Source organism: Olea europaea, unplaced genomic scaffold (genome assembly GCF_002742605.1).
Source record: "Olea europaea var. sylvestris unplaced genomic scaffold, O_europaea_v1 scaffold1667, whole genome shotgun sequence".
NCBI lineage: Eukaryota > Viridiplantae > Streptophyta > Magnoliopsida > Lamiales > Oleaceae > Olea > Olea europaea.
The window spans coordinates 58,013-75,349 of record NW_019234339.1 but is presented as its reverse complement, the minus strand read 5'-3'; the positions used below and the strand labels follow the sequence as shown (position 1 = coordinate 75,349).

The window sequence follows — 17,337 nt, the reverse complement described above, 5'->3', positions numbered from 1 at the left end:
CTCGATCAAGATGTTAGTGATAAATTAATCGCTTTATTAAAGGAATATAAGGATTGTTTTGCTTGGGAATACGAACATATGCCTGGTTTAGATAGAGGTTTGGTGGAACATAGATTACCAACCAAGCCAAATTTTAAACCTCATAAATAACCTCCTAAGCATTTTGCTCCTAATGTACTCCCTGAGATTAAGAAAGAAATAGAGCGATTATTAAAAGCGGACTTTATTAGAACAGCCAGATATGTCGAATGGTTGTCCAATATCGTGCTAATACTAAAAAAGAATGGTAAATTAAGGGTGTGCATAGACTTTAGGAATTTAAATATAGCCACACCCAAAGATGAATATCCAATGCCCACGGTAGATTCTTTAGTAGACTCGACTGCCGGACACGTAATGTATTCCTTCATGGATGGGTATTCAGGATACAATCAAATTTATATAGCTGAGGAAGATATACACAAAACTGCCTTTAGATGCCCTGGGTCTCTAGGATGTTTTGAATGGGTAGTCATGCCTTTCGGCCTGAAAAATGCAGGAGCAACTTATCAAAGAGCGATGAACTTGATTTTTCATGATATAATAGACAAGTTTGTTGAAGTGTATGTAGATGATATAGTAGTCAAATCCATTAAAGAAGATGACCATTTTGAACAATTGAGATGTTCATTTGAGCGAATGAAGCAATATAAACTAAAATTGAATCCCTTGAAATGTGCATTTGGTGTTAATGCAGGAAACTTCCTTAGTTTCTTAGTACACAAAAGGGGGATTGAGCTTGATAAAAATAAAGTGAAGGCCATTTTAGAGGCCAAATCACCTAGCAATAAAAAAGAATTGCAAAGGTTTCTAGGCCAAGTAAACTTTTTAAGACGCTTTATTTCTAATTGTGCAGGGCGAACCAAAGCTTTTTCGCCGCTTTTAAAGTTGAAAAATCAGGACGAATTCGTTTGGAAAGAAGAGCATCAAAAGGCCTTTGAAAGCCTAAAGATATATTTATCAAGTCCACCAGTGCTGGTGTCTCCAATCCAAGGACGGTCAATGAAAGTGTATGTATCGGCTGAACAAGAATCAATAGCTGGAATGGTCGCGCAAAAAGATTAATTTGGTGAAGAAAGGGCGATTTACTACTTGAGTAGACGGTTAACAAAATGTGAATGTAATTACTCGGCCATTTAAAAATTATGTCTTGCATTGTATTTCACGTGTACGAAATTAAGGACTTATTTACAGCTCGTTACCGTTTATTTGATTTCTAGAGTAAATTTGGTTAAGTATATGTTCTCTCGCCCTATTTTACACCAAAGGGTAGGCCTTTGGACGTTAGCATTATCAGAATTCGAAATACAATACATACCCCAAAAGGCAATAAAAAATCAGGCTTTGGCTAATTTTCTGGCCGATCATCCATGCCTGAAGAAATTGAATTAGAAATCAATTCATTTGAATTAAAACCTTCGATTTTGTATTTCGATGGGTCAAAAACCTCTAAAGGTGCAAGCGTAGGAGTAGCATTGATAAATCTTTTAGGGATTTGTTACAAATTCACATTCACTTTGGATATGATGTGCACCAACAATCAAACCGAATATGAAGCCTTAATCATGGGCCTAGAATTAATGATGGATATGGAAGTAAAGAATATGATCGTTAGAGGTGATTCACCAATTGATTGGTGATTTTAAGTGCCAAAGTGATTTCATTATAAGTCAATACGAAATCGCCCAAGAGTTGTTGGAAGAATTCGATCAAGTAGAGCTTCAATGTATTAATAGGATATATAATGACGTAGCAAATGAGTTGGCCCAGATGGCCTTAGGGTATTCAAAGGTTTTAAATTGAAAATCTATTTATGAATATGGAGTAATATTGCCCGTAATCCAAAAAAGAGAGAGAATGATTGAAATTCATTGCATACAAGATGGAAATGCAATAGATTGGAGGGCAGAGATTAAAAGTTCCCTTAAAGAACCTAATAAAGGAGATAATAGAAAAATGAAGTTGCGTTTGCTAAACTATATACTGATAGATGAAGAGTTGTTTAAGAAACGCTCTGATGGTATATTGTTAAAGTGTGTAAGTTTGCAAGAAGTCAAGACAATCATGGCGGAGGTGCACGAAGGGATATGTGGAGCTCATCAAACTGGCCAAAGGATGAGATGGTTAATTATTAGGAATGGATATTTTTGGCCCAAGATTAAAGAATCATGTGTTCAATATGCAAAGAGTTGTCTAGCATGCCAAAAGTATGGTCCAATACAAAGGGCATCAGCAAGAGAGATGGTACCTATTATCAAACCTTGGCTGTTCAAGGGTTGGGCGATGACCTAATAGGGAAGATTTATTCCTTATCGTCCAAGCAACATACATTTGTTATAGTTGCAACTGATTTTTTCACTAAGTGGGTAGAAGCGATACCTTTAAAAGAAATCACCCAAAAGAGTGTCATAGAATTTATCCGTGATCATATTATTTATAGATTTGGGATTTCACAAACTTTGATGGTAGATCACGGAACTTCTTTAAATGGAGATCAAGTGAATAAATTCTTGAGCGAGTTTGGAGTTAAAGTAGTGAACTCCACACTGTATTACACTCAATCCAATGGACAAGCAGAATCTTCTAATAAAATTCTAAAAAATATCATAAGAAAAATGATAGATGAAAATGTCAGAAATTGGCACGAATATCTAAACAAGGTCTTATGGGCTTATAGGACGTTGCCTCGGTCAAGTACCAAAATTACTCATTTCCAACTTACTTATGGACAGGAGGCCGTTTTGCCTATGAAAATCAACGTGCAATTGATAAGAGTGTGTTTGCAACATAAGTTAAGTGATGATGAGTATACCGAATCACTAGTTCAAAACTTATTGGAGTTGGACGAATTAAAGTTGGACGTCCTAGATAGATTGCAAGTTCAAAAACAAATGATGACTAAGTTTTATAATAAAAAAGTTATAGCCAAGTCATTTAGCATGGGTGAATTGGTTTGGAAAACAATACTCCCTTTGGATAGAAATGATCCAAAATATGGCAAGTGGTCGCCTAATTGGGAAGAGCCATATAAAGTAAATAGTGTGTTGCCTAATGGAACCTATCATTTGGAAGATTTAGATGGCACCAAGTACATGAGGTTCATTAATGACAAATATTTAAAAAAAATATGTTCCTTCCTTATGGGAAAGTGAACAAATATAACCGTAATCAAATCGCGTTGAACGATCGTATATAAAAAGGGCCAGAACGAAATACGTTCAAAATAAATTCCTTTATTATCAAATATACATTACAAATTGTAAAATACAAAATATTAAATGCTCTATAAGTTACAATTGAGAGCAAACTAATTCCTTGGTCGATCGCCAAGTAAGAGGGTGAACTGGCCTTGATTGCCATCCTAATCGCACTACTGCAAAGGCAGGCAAAGAGGCCGAGAAACACTCTCAGCAAGCAAAAAGGAAGAAAAGTACCCTTAAATCACCTGCTTAATCGCATTGTTGCAATAATGGACAAGGAGACTGAGAAGCACTCTCAGCAAGCAAAGTGGCTTGAAAAGCATCCTCCAAAATTGCCTCTCATCATTGAGACGATGGGAAGAACTTTGCTAGCCAAAAAACATTTCCTATATCTCCCATACCAAAGGTGACATCAAAAAAGGTAGCAAAATGGGAGGATCAAATGATCCATTTCTATGGGAGACGAAAATTTTGGATCGATTCTTGAAATGTCAAACGATGGCAGCAAATTAGTTTTTGAAGAAAAGAATGGAAATGAAAATGAAAAGTGCGAAATATACATGCATTTATAGGGGCGTGAAGGTGAAGAGACAGAATATGAACGGCCACATTCGTGCCTAGTAATTGGAGTCAAGTGGCCCAAAGTCTTGGGAAAAGAGACAGAAATACCAAGAGAGAATGTACATGAATCTTAGCATAAGCAGTTAAATGCTTGCGGGTTGACGATTAAGGACAATGTCAATTAGCACGCAAGTAGTCAACATAGTCGTTCATTAATGACAATGGCTGCTGTTACATTCAAATTTAGCAATGACAGTTAGTACTAAGTTACAAAAGGAAAATTTAAGGCATTAGATGTCTTAATTACAATTCACCCCAAGCCGATCGAATTCTTTCCCTAAGTCTCCTCCAATCCTCGCTCTGCTGAGAAGAAGCGACATTTAATTCAGCTACAAAATCGTCATCAACCTCCAGCTTTTTGTATTGCTCGACCAAAGACTTAGTTCGCTCAATTTCTTGGGAAGCATTACGTTTTTCAGCAGCCATTCTCGCCTTACAGTCGTCCATCCTTGCTTGAAGCTCCTTCATCTCTGCAGCCAAACTGGTCATCAAGGAGTCTTCAACCATGACTTCGGAAGAGATTTCTTTCAATTCGTCATTGGCTTTGTTAATCTCTAAAAGCAAAGACTCTCTTTCAGATGCAGCGCGAAGATATTGAGTACTCCTGGCCTTCAGTTCAACATTTTTGGCCAGCAAGGAGATGATGTCAGAGTGGACAACCTTCAACATCGCTTTAAAATCAGCAGAAATATTGAGCGACGGAAGTGTCAGTGCTTGCGCCAACTTCGCACTCAATAGCTCAAGCTTATCCTTATGTTTAGCAGCACTAGCCTGACCGATGTCCATGTCCATAAAAGACACATACTCAAATATCGACTGCTTGATGAACTCCATATCTTCCTCTGAAGAAGCAGAAGGACGACCGGTTGAAGTAGGGTGAGACATCTTGACTTGCCCCCAGGAAGTGAACAAATCCTGGATGGAACGCACAATGTCATCAGCACCCTACAAAGAAAAATGCCAACATTGAGGGCTTTCACTACAATAAACGAAGCGAAAATGAAAGTGAAGCAAAAGGTTACCTCATCAGCAATCTTGGGAAGTGGCATATCACCAGTTGGCTCCACCACCTGTGGAGACTTCCCTTTATCTGGGCGAGAAGACTCTGCCACAACGGGCAGACCCATGGGAGCCTCTGCAAAATTCAAGAAGCAACAAATCAGAAACCAATATCACAAGCAAAGGTAAAACATCAAAAAATGTATTACCTTTGGTTCGATGTTTGGAGGGTCGGCGCCCTAGGAAGAAGGTGGCTCTTCCATTAGTTGTGATGAAGGTTCCGGGAGTAAAGGTTTCTCTTTAAGCATAGTCCCTTCATCAGCTGATTTGGACGAAGCAGCTTCAACAGAGGATGATGAAGCGGGAGCTACCAACACCAAAGCCTTCAAAGGAGAGGCTGAACTTTTCTGAGAAATTCAAGTAAACCATTAGCACATAGAAAGGATTCAAGTAAACCATTAGCACATAGAAAGGTATGTTTGTGAATAAACAGAATTCAATTACCTTTCTCCTTACGATGAGAGGAGCGTCATCATCATCATCATCCAAAATGGGAGATGTTGAAACTGGCCGTTTGCGGCTTAAGACACTCTTAGCTGTAGCAGCCTTGGCAGGTAGAGAAGTAGATGGACGAATAGATTGTTTAGCACGAGCAGGGGAGGAAGGATTCCTAATGGACATAGGGGTGACCAAAATAGGAAAAGTGGAAGAAGTGTTTGGCTGATCCAGTGAATGGAAAGCACGATTGGCATCAGTTGCAAACAATCTGCGCTTCACTGATGGCCAGAGTTGTTCAAAAAGGGGATGGATGGCACGGCTAGAATTGAAGGGGGCTAATGAAAATTTACTCGTCAAAAGAATGTTGGGAGCATCTATAGCTTGTGCCTCTGCCTTATTAATGGTGTGAAAGTGGTCTGTCAAATTTTTTGAATAGCAAGGAGGAACAGGCCAAGTTTGGCCAAAACTAAGGTGGCGAGCAAAAAATTGGGGAGCATATATTTCAACCCCAACTTTGGCATTGGTTCCAGTTAAAATATCATGGAACAACTCCCTCCCAGTCAAAAACTGAACCTAAACAAGCTGAGAGGCGCTCGCACTGTCCAAGGTGGACGGAGGTTGCACATAATCTGGAGTGAAATGAGTAGGAAAAGGAAATAAGGAAGAAATTGAATTTAAGGTATAAAAGAATGAAAAAATCTCCCTATTGGACATATTTACAGGGCTCAATGGATCAATGGTTAGCCCATAACAGCTAGTAGAATGAAGAGAAATGGATGGAGCACCAAGTGATGGGAAATATGCTCTCAACCACAGTTGAGTGAACTAAAGAGGCCCACTGCCAGTGGGAGATGTACCATTCTTCAATTGAAATTGAAGAGAAGTCATGCCTCTATAAAGAGCAGTAAAAAAGAAGGAACACAAATTCAAAGGCCTACCACGCGCCAATTCATGCGCTATGAGTAACTCATGGAAGGCTTCATACTTGGCACGTAAAGAATATATTTACAAAGTCAAATCTGAAGGAAGGTCACACGCTCAGCATGGGAAGGTACCACGCTTTAGTGATTATAAGAGCTTTGCAGACTTGAATAGGATTCGGTAAGTTTCTTGTCAAATTTCGGGGCGACACCGAAAATCAAAATACCAGGAAAAATGGTATCGCCCAAAGGTGGAAGATTTACTAGGGCCCCAACATCCCTTAAAGTAATAGACATGGGACCAAGAGGGAAAATAAAAGTATTATATTCAGAAGACCAAAAACTTAAAGTAATAGGAAAAAGCACTAGGTCAAAAATTGGGGGCTGAAGAGCGATTTCTAGTAAATCAGAAATCCTAGCACGATCAAAAATTGCCTTGGTAGGACCATGGCCCACAAGGCGAGCATGCCATCTACGGAAAATAACATCAGATTTAGGCCAAATGTGAATACCTTTTTCGCGAATCGGCCTCAACGGTAAAGAGTTCAGGAACGGAGGGCCTTAAGTGCAAGGGAAGAGCTGGCCCACCGCCACTTGTTCGACGGCTTCGGCGTAGTTGAATGATGGACCCAGATAGAACTCATTGAGTTCGACATTGGCTAGTGCAAGGAAGTTCGGATTTACATATGGCCAAGTAAGGATTTTCTGGAAATCTTCGAAGCTAAAAGAGTCATCAGATTGAGTTTGTGGAGCCGCCATTAGAAACGAAATACAGTTTTGTTAAAGTTTGCTTGAGAAACATAGTAGAGAAGCAAGAAGATGAACAGTAATATTACGAGAAAGAAGCGCGAAATAATGAAGCGTGATTTAGTGGTGCGATGAAATGGCGTGTCTTTGGGGTTTATAAGGGTTTGCAACGTCGCACCTTTTCAGGCTACGGAAGGAAATAATGATTGAAATTCTTAAGAATTTCAAATGTTGCTGGAAAACACAAAATAAAAATGGCAAAGATTAATAATTAGTATTAATTCTGTCATATTGGGGGTAATTATTGACACACTAAAAATGCAACCCAAATCGAATAGCCCAAGGAATGAAGCCTGATTGAGGAATTCCCAAATCGAATAGCCTAAAGAATGAAGCTCAATTGGGCAATTCAGGATAAAGGCCCAGACGGGGTTATTAATGAATGCAGTGGAAACCCACGAACATAGTAACATTAGCGCCCAAGCTTGCAAGACGCCTAGAATCTAAGCGAATAGCATACTTTACAGTTGCCCAGAGCGATGACCACGTTCTCGCCCAAACCTTCAAGTCGCTCAGGACCTTAGGAAACATAAAACATTATAATTATCCAGAATAGCAGTTATTGAAGCAGTTATTGAGTGGTCTTATCACATTCCACGAATCAAGGAGCCCAGTTGAAGGCAGTTGAACGACAAAGAGTAATGATGACAATTAGGGACGACAGTTCTCCTACAAGTTAGCCACTATAAAGAAAGTGGGTAGTTATACAGCAATCAAGCAGTTTTCAAGCGGTTGTCACGAAGAAATCATCAAAGAAATATAATAGGAAGAGAAGACATAAAGAAGAGGACTCCGAATCAAACACTCTCAAACAGAGAATGTGTAATTTCAATTTTTTAGTTTAAATTTAAACATTCTTTTCAATACTCGTGTGCTTTCGCCCCTTGGAGGCATTCTGTTTAGTTCCAATTGTAAAACATCGTCAATAAAACACCCATTTTTGGGACTTTGTCTCAAAAAGTTTGTTCTTTACATAATCGTCTGATCCCCTTTTTAATTGCTAACGACTACCCACGCAAAACACATACAATTGTACAAAAAGAGAGATTCATATTAATAACGTTCTCAGCACAATATACAACCTGACAAAAGGACCATATCTTATTAAATCGCTTGGATAATTATTTAACATGTCCCACTTAAGAAGTCATCTCTTGTGCAGTTATTTATCGACCTGTTATCAAGATTCCTAGCATGCATCGACAAAAGCTGCCAATGATTGAAAAGTTTGTGCTAAGGTTACATAAAATTGCAGCGAATCAATGTCATAATGGCCTCCAATGTTCGTCTGGAAGCTCCATTAATTTGGATGTACGAAGGCCAAAAGTCGGTCAGCAATATGGAATCCCTGAAAGGAACGCTCTAAGTGGCTTCAATGACTTGTTGATAATCTAGAAACCACTCAGATGGCCACCATTCTGGTCTAATGCTCTCGACTCTGATGCCTTCCTGTCCTCTTATAGTCAAGGTGCCCATGTCTTTGAAAGCTTCGTCCAGGCGCAGAAGTCCCAGACCATGAGATCCAAGTGCTGTCGTGACTGTCCCAACCTTTTTTCCAGATGTCTTGTCATTCACTTCTGAACCTGGAGCAACTTTGTTCCACCTCTGAATCAACAAAGAGAAATTGTCGAGACACACCAAGATGGTGAGACGTGAGTGACATGGAAACCATTGGGAAATCGTACCTTTTCCACTGTTATCAAGAAACCTCAAAGGAATCAAACGCTTACGAATAACACCACGGTAATGAGTACGAGCAATGAGCTCTTGGCCCACATAGCATCCTTTATCGAAGCTTATTGCATTTAGACCAGCAAAATTGTATTCCAGTGGAATTCCCTCACCTACAAGATATCACAAAGAAGTTCAAATTTGTATCTCCAAATTTATATATCTAACGCATCTACAATGCAATTTTACAAGAGCAATAAAGACTTGTTGATCTTTCTGATAAAGACGTGGAAGAAGTCAATTTCATAGTTAACGGTACATACATATATTGTTGTGTTGTGATTCTTTTTCGATGTTAGTTCAAGTTTTTTTCACAAATTGAACGTGTAAGAATATATGTACGACCAGATTGAACTTTTCAATCAAAACCTGGGAAGGAAAATTTTAGTAAGCAACCAAAGATTTTTTTTTCTTCGCTTCTGGAGGCAAGTTTGAATGAGACTGAATAATTACACGGGAAAAACAAGAAGTTAATCAGAAAATGGTAATTCGTCAATGAACTTATAATAATCAATTTAGATGCAATCAAGTTTGGTAAATTGAGTTCAAAAGAAGCTTAGAGGCTTAAGATATTAAGATCTTGGCTTCCGCAAACAGAACTTTTAGGACTCTTTTTTTAAATGGAAAGTAGCCTAAGATCTTGTCCCTTCTTATGTTGAAACGTTTGTCAGGCCATCTTCTCGATAACTGCTTCCAGTGTGTCAATGCCAAAATGGTAGGAAGTAGAGCCATCACAGAAAATAACAGAAACACAACTGAATAAGTTGTTCTTAGTCGTGGTAGAAGAATTAAATTTGTTTCCCCCTACTTTCCGCAATTAAAAGCATAAATGAGAAAATGGATGAAAAATAGAGAGAGGAACCGGGTGGAACAATGCAGTTATTTCATAAAATAATTATAATACAGTTCTAATAATTTCAGGTTAAAATTATACGCATAGGGTGTCAAATAAAAAATTTATTAACCTAACCTGTACAAAGAGAATAGAATTCGAGTCATCTGCAAAATACTATATTTTCTTAACCAGAAATGTGAAAAGCAAACATTTATGAAGCATCAAGCAAGGAAAAAATGTGTATTCAGTGATTATTTCACAGAAGGATTGAAGAATAAGTATTCATAGATTTAGCCCCTGTTTGGTTCCCATTCTCCTAAAAATTCATTTTTTCAAAATTTATTTTCAACCATACATTCTTCAATAAAATAATATTACATGAAAATTCAAAACTTTTCTTTAATTTTTAACCACACATTCTCCATCAATCTACCATTCAAACTTCCCCCAAAATGGGGATCAAACAAGGGCTTAATTAATATTTCTAAAATTTACGTACAAAAAGGAACAATACCTCTTGAGATCTCCGTTGAACCTTCAGCAACTCCTTTCTCCAACCTCCACAGAAGAAAATCTTCTTCATCAGTTTCTTCATCTGCCTCAACTAGAGGTGCTGCTACAAGTAAACAAATATTAGACATAGATACAGGAGGAATTCTTGGCTGGACACATGACAGTGAGGACAAATACCGATGAGGACAAATACCGACTCCAGCGCAAACCAACTATTTTTCTTTCAGAATTCCACTTTACCTCATTTTGAAAGAGTCAAGCACGGAGTAATATGGTGCAATGTTTTGACCACATAATGGACCAAGTAAGATAGATGAAACAAAATTATCATTTGTTTGGCACGTCGTATTTGACAATCATTTTTCCCCTCTCCTTTTCAACCACATATTCTCCCAATAAAATAATTTTACACTTGAGCCCATAAACTTTACCTACTTTTTAACCACGCATTCTCTAAAAGATCATTTTTTTTACTTTAAATAATCTCTTCCAGTCAATCACTAAGACATGAGAAGGGAAGAGAAGATAAATTTGAGGGAATTTACGTGTTGTGTTGGAAGGAAAGATGCCTCTATCTCCAAGGCAATCCAATCTGGGATCCTTATCCCAATGCCAACCAGACTTGTGTCTCCGTGAAGCTGATACGCCAGAGGAATTAAAAGTATCACCCCAGCCAACTGAATCAGTTCCAATTTTTCTGCAGATGGAGAATTCTTTCCACCAAACCGTTGCCAGCAAGAGAACTCTTCTGCCATGTTTTCAATATCAACCTTGGACCTTAAACAATATCTGGAAAACCAGAATTTATTCCAAAAGTTAATATTTGAGTTGCTCAGAGACACATTCTTTTTGTTTATCATAATTGCCCAAGGTTTAGGCAAACTCATAACTTTCTTTTTGGTCATCCTAATTATCCAAGGATTAGTTAAGCTCATCAAAACTATAAAAATAAGTACTTTGTCTTCTTTGTTGGGGAGAACAAGAGCTAGAATATTTCATTGTACAACTGATGAAGAAAATTTTCTGCTTATGAGTTGAAAGCGGAGGAGGACTTGGGAACTCCAAAGCAGCATCACTAAGTTTTACTTGTATATCACTCACCTACGAAGAGTTGAAGTAAAGATAAAAAAAAGAAGACCATCAGTTTGTATGCACCTTTGCCAAATCATGATTCTGTGGTAACTACTTGGTTGGGAAGAATCCTATGATTGTATAAAATGTGTGTGCTGATTTACTAGATACATACAAAATCAAGTATCCCATAACATCTTCCTAAGCAGAGTGTCTTTTGGTGAAACTATATTTGTAGTGTAATCACACTCACGCCACAGTAGGAAAAATCCCATGGAAGGTTTGACAAGAATATGAATCCTGCATTGGTGGTAAGGTAGCAACAAGAGCTAGGGCATAGTCTCTGTTGAATATAGTAGATTCTTGTAGGAAGAAAGTGTTTCTGGCAGGAAGTTAGGGCCCGCTTCAGTTGAGAGATACTTTACGTGTAGTTGGGGCTTCAATATCGCACAAAATTGAGAGGAATACTCAAATTGTATCTTCACACTTCATTATGATCCCTCCCTAATCAAATTGCCCAACCATATAAATTTCTTTATCTCAGTGCGATTTTAACTCTTCGTCTTCATCATCTTTATAACTGATGGTTTTATCATCACAATCACCATTTTTCCAGGGCATTTAAAAAGGGAAAATCATCCTATCAGTGAAAAAGGGCTTTCGATTAAGAGATTCTAATGTTCATATATGATAAAATGGCATAAAAAGTAACATTTACATGGATTGAAATGTCAAGGCTTATACAGCCTCAGTAGCTACCTATAACATTTGATATCTAGTATTAAATGAACCAGAGACTAAAAGCCTTATCCCCAATAAATTTGGGGTCTGGTTAATGAATACTTTTTCCATGACCAAATAATTGTTTAGCCAATAATGGATTTCATGCCCCCATAAAAAGAGACATGTCTCCAAATTCACGAAGTCGGAAATGGTCGGTTGGGTTGGTCCAATCCGTTCAATTGATTGCTCAATCTACTAGGAGATTTATTTAGAACAACTAAATAATTTACAACGGTGACAAGACATGTTGATTTTATCTATCCCCTACCTCTTGAAATTTGGTCTACCTAAACTGCGCCACCTCTTATCAAAGTGCCCAACCACATAAATTTCTTATGGCGATTTTAACTCATCTTCACAACTGATGGTTTTATCATCACAATCACCATTTTTCCATGAAATTTAAAAAGTGTAAATCATCCTATCAATGAAAAAGAGTTTTCAATTAAGAGATTCTAATGTTCATTTATGATAAAATGGCATAAAAAGTAACATTTACATTGATTGAAATGTCAAGGCTTATACAGCCTCAGTAGCTACGTATAACATTTGATATCTAGTATCAAATGAACCACGACAAGAGACTAAAGCCTTATCCCCAATAAATTTGAGGTCTGGTTAATGAATATTTTTTCCATGATCAAATAATTGTTTAGCCAATTATGGATTTCATGCCCCAATAAAAAGAGACGTATCAAATTCACGAAGTCGGAAATGATCGATTGGGTCCGTTCAATTGACTGCTCAATCTACTAGGAGATTTAGAGCAACTAAATAATTTACAACGGTGACAAGTCATGTTAATTTTATCTATCCCCTCCCTCTTGAAATTTGGTCTACCTAAACTACGCCGCCTCTCATCAAAGTGGACATTTTTAGATCAACGCTAAACATGACTCAACCACCTAAGTTGTTAATTTCTTAATTTATCATCAACCAGTGCCACGTACATGAAAATATTCAGTTCTTATTGAGTTTAGAATACTGCACAACCATCTTAACATTCTCATTTCCACTACATTCACCTCGTGAGTATATTAACATTTAACAGCCCAACACTCAAAACCGTAAGGCACACAGGTCTTAGTCAATGTTCTATAGCGCTTGCCTTTAAACTTTAATGACACAGAATTCTCATGTAATGTAATGAATCAAACAAGCATAGGTTTCAAAGAGGGGAAAAATACAATGGTCTAAAATTTTGACAAATTATAAAGTCAGCCATATGTTGGTCATCACTCTCTCAGTCGCTTGATGTGAAAATAATTATATATTCATATGAGAACCTTAACAAAACAGTTGAAGGATCAATCTTCTTTGCCAAATGATGTAGTGCTGAAACATCAAATTACACCAGCACTGTAAAATGCGGCCTTTCCTTCCACGATGATATACCTGCTTAGATCATTTTCAGGAATGAAAGCCTGAATACTTGCTCAGTTGGTCGAGGCAGATCACCTCAATCCTACTGCTTAATAGCAGGCTACTTTTAAATAACAACTTATATGTGATTGTGATTCTTTCCTTGAGCGCTCTAACTCCAAGCCTTCCTCAGTTCCTTCATACCTCAAAATTCAAATCAATCACTGATTCTACGCTGGTGCTGTTGACTATTTAAGAAGTCAAATAACATGTCTCCTGGATGATCTCGACAAGTGATTAACGTTTAATTCCCCTTAGTACACAATGGATATAAGACACGCTTACTGATGTACATTCATTGTGATAAGAATTCACTAAGCTCTTCCTTTTTTTGTAGTTATTGCACCATGTTGTAGCTATTTTTTGTTTAAAACTTATCAGTCATCAGCCTATCTTCACTCCTAGACAAACTTTGATGTCTGCTAAAGAATTTGCCAACTGCATTAGTACAGATTGCTCAAGCAGGTTGAGTGTGTCTTACTGCTGCTATACCTGGATAATCTTCTCATACAGAAACCACAAAGCATTTTGCTGTCCATAAAATTCTTACAATTACAGCATTTAAAAAGTGAAACTTCAATTCATAAATTTGCTAATAGCCTTTTCACGGTAATGATTCCCTGAATTAGTCTACTAATTTTCAATATTGAAAAGACTCAATCTTTAAACAAACAAAATAAAACCCAAAACTCACTTCTTTAAGGTCATCAAGATCTCATCAAGCACAGACCGATCAACATCAGCGTAAATCTCCAGCTCACCGGGGTTGGGCCCAGTCCCATCGAGCTGCTTATCAGACCGTGGCGGCCGATACAGGAAGAAATCATACAAAAACCTTCCTTGAGGAGTCAACAATGCAGCATATAGAGGCGGCACAGTGACTACAGGCATGTTGGGTACGGTGTTATTCTCACCCGCAGGTTCCGGATCATCAAGCCTCCGCACGTCGTTGGTGACCAGACCTTGTAGGAACTTAATGGTGTCGGGTCCTTTGAATCGGATCACTGACCGGGTTCTCAAAACGCAGGCCATGGGACCCGCAACCTGGAGATGTGATTGGGTGGAAAAGTGTGTGAGAAACTGGACGGAGCTTGTCAGGCGGCTCATTGTTGTAATTGTGGGTTGGGGTTATTGTACTGAGTAAGAAAGGTTAAGAGGACACGTAGCGATTATGTAGAGGGTGGTACTAACACATGCAGTTGAAAAGTAAATTAATCAACAATGTTACACTACCATAAAGTTTGACACAATACACTCACATGAAAAGTCGGCATTATTTTATTCGCGCGAGGCCCACACGTCAACTGTGAGTGTAGTGTCATTCTTTGTGTCAACTATTATGTTCGTTTGACATTTTCCTAAATTGATAGGCTCGAAAAATTTTGACATCCCAGTTGACATACACTCACAAATGAGATGGATGATGAGGCTTTTTTTTACATTTTTTATTTATGTAGTGTCAGTGTGGGCCCATTTAATGTGAGAGTCGATCAATAGGTGGTTATTTTTCATCTCGCACCTCGGTTTTATCCAATTGATACGCTTCAAATGTACGATGAAATGCGTTAATGAAGTGAAATGGTGGTGACAAAATTTCATTTAATTGCACTCAAGTTACTGAAGTTTTACCATATTTGCGAGTAGAACAGTCAATTTCACTTTTGTAAACTTCAATTTTCAAGCAATTGAATTACTCCATTTGAGTTGGAGCCTACCAGAATTAGTTATCAAGATCATCGAAACTAATCACGTACTAGGTGTCATCTGATGGAGTCCAAGAATTTGAAGGACGGAGGTAAATTCTTAATCTCAACTAAACAAATCAGAGATATTATGTAAATTAAAATAAAAAATACTAAGTATACATCCTTTGGTGTACACCACTTTGAAAGCATAAAAGTTACACAATCTTATAGATTTAGAGATCCTATTTCATTAATCATAGGTAAAGTTTACTATTTCAAAAATCAGATATTTTATTAATTAATTAATAATTTTAAATATTAATAATTTTATTAAAAAATTAAATATATATTCATCCTACCTAACCATAAATTTATCTTTATACATCCCTTTCATTTTCTCTCTCTATATCTCACCTCCCCGCCGTTTCATCCCTTTCAATTTCTCTCTCTATATTTCACCTCCATTTATAGAACCAATCACTACCCCCTCTTCCAAATTGAAATCATTTTCGTCTTTTCCAAAATTCAGATCAACTCTCTACCTACTATTCTCGCCAACATACAACTATCGTGGTTGACGACATACGGTAAAGGCAAGGATGGATTCGGGTAAGAATTTCCTCAAATCTAAGTCGGTTCCTGACGACATACGGTAAAGGCGAGGATGGATTCGGGTAAGAATTTCCTCGAACCTAAGTCGGTTCCAGAACCTCCAACTCTCGGATTCACGCTCGAGTCCTCTCTCCATTTAGTTGCTTCGCCATCATCAATCGACGGGACAACTTTGAAAATGGCTGGTAGATTCTTCCTATTTTTCATAACAGTCTTTCTTATTAAAAGTACTATATTGCCCTTAATGAAATTATTTACAAGATCTATCTTATATCTTTAAGAAATTGTCAATCGGGTCCTATATTTATATTTTTCAATCTTTTGAATACTTTTAAATATTCTTTATATTTTAATAATTCTTCAAAGATTATAGGTTGACCTTTCTTGGTTATATATCCTTTAAATAATCCTTCTGAGATTTCTTCTTGTATATCCGTATGTTTAGTTATAATATCTTCTACTTTTCTTATTTCTCTATAAGTTCTCACAGAATCAAATCCTATATTATTCTTACAACTATAATCTATATCTCTATATATTTCTTCAATTTTTTCTTTACCAATAGGGAATATATCATCAGATTTTACATCTAATTTAAGCAGAAAAGAAACATTTTCTTCATCTAAAAATAAAATGAGATTTTTATCATTATTTACAGTAGAAGTGGATGCTTGTGAATTGCTCATCAAAGATAATTAAAGCATAAGCATGTAAAAGAAAGTAAATAACTTACAGTAATCAAATGGAAATAAACAGGTTTTCCCTCCAGTATGCTCTTATAGATGCTTTGCATGTACTTAATCAATCTTCTGAATCAAGTAAAGATTTAAAATGTTTTGAAATCATTTGGGTCCACAACTGCTTCCGCAAAAGGCTTTTCAATTAAGGTTGCATTTCTCATTCTAGAGAACTAGCCGTGTTTCCACAGACGCTATCTCACAGTATCCAGAGTCTCTGTTTTCACCTCTATCCAAACTCTTTTCAGAATCAAGTTCCTACTTGGAACGAAATTTTAAAAGATAACTCACACACAAAGTGCTACAAATTTTTTGTTAGAAAACTGCCTTTTTCCCCTAAACCATTCATCCAATACGGGTACTTTGGCATGGCTAACATCCATTCAAAATCAATATTTTGAAAATCTTTTAAAATCCCTATCTGTACTGCCGAGGAATCATGAGAAACTTAACGAAATCCTTTTATGAAAGTTTTGTTGAACATAACAAACTTTACTTTGACATTCATAAACTGAAATTGTACATGCTTACAAACTATATTTACATACCTTTGGTACTCACCTTATGAAGTTTAGAACTCCATAAGTGATTACCTTATTACACGCTTTCCTATCTTCAAGCTATTTAATATTTTTCTGTATTACACGCTTTTCTATCTTCAAGCTATCTAATATTTTTCTGAATACAAGTGGTGTATACAGATTACAAGAAATTTTTCTCTAATGTGTTATCAGAGAATAGAGATAGATTTTTTTCGAGATATCTTCCTTCTTCCTTCATGCCTCCTTTTATAGGAGAGTTTGGAATCTTATCTTGGACAGGTGTCTTCCACTTTCTTTGTTAGGTAGCAAGGCATCTTATCTC

General features: G+C 37.1%; 1 pseudogene; it reads right to left on the bottom strand.

Annotated features, from left to right (window-relative positions):
- Positions 1-8,114: 8,114 nt before the first annotated feature.
- Positions 8,115-14,595, bottom strand: LOC111377525 (annotated as a pseudogene).
- Positions 14,596-17,337: the final 2,742 nt, after the last annotated feature.